The following is a 2,833-nucleotide window of genomic DNA, read 5'->3' on the forward strand; positions in this document are numbered from 1 at the left end:
GTTGAACGCGCAGCCTATGCTCCCTAACTGGCGTTCAACGCAGCTTCCTACTCCATCTTAGGCATTGAACGCCCTTTGGGGACTTCTATCTTGGCGTTCAACGCCAACTTCCTCACCCAATTGGGGCATTGAACGCCCCTCTAGCCTCCTTGTTTGGCATTCAACGCCAACAAGGGATGTACTCCAGGGTGTTCTACTTCCACATCTGAATGTCTCTGTCTCTGTTTTGACTACTGCACATGATCACAAACTCTAAAAAGAAACAATTATGAAAATAAAATAATATTAGATAAATAAACTTAAGGGAAAACAGGAAGACTCTAGTTATGGTTGGGTTGCCTCCCAACAAGCACTTTTTTAACGTCACTAGTTTGATAGTTAGCTCCCTTACGGAGATGGATAGGGGGTCAGAGTGTCACCCCTTATAGTGAACTTTTTCCCTGTGCTCTCATGGACGAGCTCCACGTGTTCCAGAGATAGGACCTTGTTCACAGTGTGCGGAATCACTGGGTTGTCTGTAAAGATAACTCTCATGCCAGGTGAGAGACCTTCAGTGGGGATTTTCTTGTCCCTCCGGCCCTTAGGTACCCTCTTCTTAGTACCCTTATCTTCAGTACTTGTGGATGGTTTCACAACACGAAACTTAGATTTGGTGTCTGTGGGCTCTGTATAGCTCTGCAATGAGAGAGAGGGTTGGAACACTAAGTGTTGTACAGTTGTCTCTCCCTTAGGGAAGGATTTAGGATTGGGCATCTTGAATAAGATGTGATCCTTCCATAATTGCAGGACTAGCTCTCCCTTTGCCACATCAATTATGGCATTGGCTGTAGCCAGGAAGGGTGTTCCAAGGATGATGGAATCATCCTCGTCCTCTCGTGTATCTAAGATTATAAAATCTGCAGGGATGTAAAGGTCTTCGACCTTCACTAATACATCCTCTACCAGGTCATATGCCCTTTTCAATGACTTGTCTGCCATTTCCAATGAGATCTTGGCAGCTTGAACCTCAAAGATTCTCAGCCTCTCTATTACAGAGAGAGGCATAAGGTTTATGCTTAATCCTAGGTCACATAAAGCCTACTCAAAACTAATTGTTCCTATGGTGCACAGAATTAGGAAGCGTCTGGGATTCGATAACTTCTGAGGTAGTTTCTTCTGAACCAAGGCACTAAGTTCCTTGGTGAGCACTAGAAGTTCTTCCTCCAATGTCTCTGTTCCAAATAATTTGGCATTCAGCTTCATCAGAATTCCTAGATACCGAGCAATTTGCTCTTCCCTAATTTCTTCTTCCTCATTAGAGGATGAGTATTCTTCAGATTCTATATTCTTCAACCAGGCATTCAAGGAAACCTCTATGGTCTCCTTATGAGTTTTGGTTTCTTTTGGTTCTTCAACAAGGGAGTCCTTAGTGGGCGTTGAATGCCCAGCTACTCCTATTGTGGCATTTAACGCTAGGAGTTGTCCCTTTTTGGGCATTGAACGCCTAATCTCTACTCCATTACTGGCGTTCAACGCCTCCAACTGCTCCTATTTGGGTGTTGAACACCCAGCTTCTCCCTTGCTGGTGTTCAACACCATCATCTCCTCTTCAGTTTTGGCTTCAACTTCTACAATGATGGCCTTGCACTCTTCTCTTGGGTTTACTTCAGTGTTACTGGAAAGAGTGTTAGGAGGAGTTTCAAATATTCTCTTACTCAGCTGACCAATCTGTACCTCTAAATTTCTGATGGAGGATCTTGTTTCAGTGATGAAACTATGAGTGGTCGTAGAGAGATTGGAGACTATAGTGGCTAAGCTAGAGAGGCTCTGCCTAGGAGTCTCCATCTGTTATTGAAAAGATGGGAATGGTTTATTATTAAACCTATTCTGATTTCTTCCACCTTGATTGTTATTGAAGCTTTGTTGATGCTTCTGTTGATCCCTCCAAGAGATGATTCCTCCATGATGGGTTTTAGGTGTTTCCATAAAACTCATTTTTTTGGAATTTCCCAAATAGTTAACCTCATCCATCATGGGTTGATTTGGATCATATGCATCTCCTTCATAGGAGGCTTCTTGAGTGCTGTCAGCTGCAACTTGTGATCCAGTCAGATGTTGAGAGATCATGTTGACCTGTTGGGTCAGGATCTTGTTCTGAGCCAGTATGGCATTCAGTGTATCAATCTCCAAGACTCCTCTCTTCTGAGTTACTTCAGTGTTCACAGGGTTTCTCTCAGAAGTGTACATGAATTGGTTGTTAGCAACCATGTCAATGAGTTCCTGTACCTCTTCAGGTGTTTTCTTCAAGTGGAGTAAACCACCAGCAGAGTGGTCTAATGCCATCTTGGACATTTCAGAAACACCATCATAGAAAATATCTAACATGGCCCAATCTGAAATAATGTTAGGAGGGCACTTTCTGATAAATTGCTTGTACCTTTCTCAGGCTTCATAGAGGGATTCACCATCTTTCTGCCTGAAGATCTGAACTTTCACCCTGAGCTTGCTCATCTTTTGAGGTAAAAATAACTTGGTCAAGAATGCATTGCCATCTTTTCCCATGATTCTAGGCTTTTCTTAGGCTGAGAATCCAGCCATAACCTAGCCATGTCCCTTACAGCAAAAGGAAAAAGCATAAGCTTTTAGATTTCAGGATCCACTCCATTAGTCCTAACAGTATCACAGATCTGCAAGAAATCAGAGATGAATCTGTTGGGATCTTCTTGTGGAAATCCATGAAACTGGCAGTTCTGTTGAACTAAAGTGACCAATTGAGGCTTTAGCTCAAAGTTATTTGCACCAATGACAGGTATAGAGATGCTTCTTCCATAAAAGTCCGAAGTGGGTGCAGTAA

General features: G+C 42.9%; 1 non-coding gene across 1 annotated transcript; it reads left to right on the forward strand.

The window, feature by feature from the left end:
• The first annotated feature begins 2,380 nt into the window (after positions 1–2,380).
• Positions 2,381–2,484, forward strand: LOC130937533 (small nucleolar RNA R71). The gene has a single exon (XR_009068748.1). It is a non-coding gene; the product is annotated as a small nucleolar RNA R71 (small nucleolar RNA).
• Positions 2,485–2,833: the final 349 nt, after the last annotated feature.

This window comes from Arachis stenosperma, chromosome 6 (genome assembly GCF_014773155.1).
Source record: "Arachis stenosperma cultivar V10309 chromosome 6, arast.V10309.gnm1.PFL2, whole genome shotgun sequence".
Taxonomy (NCBI): domain Eukaryota; kingdom Viridiplantae; phylum Streptophyta; class Magnoliopsida; order Fabales; family Fabaceae; genus Arachis; species Arachis stenosperma.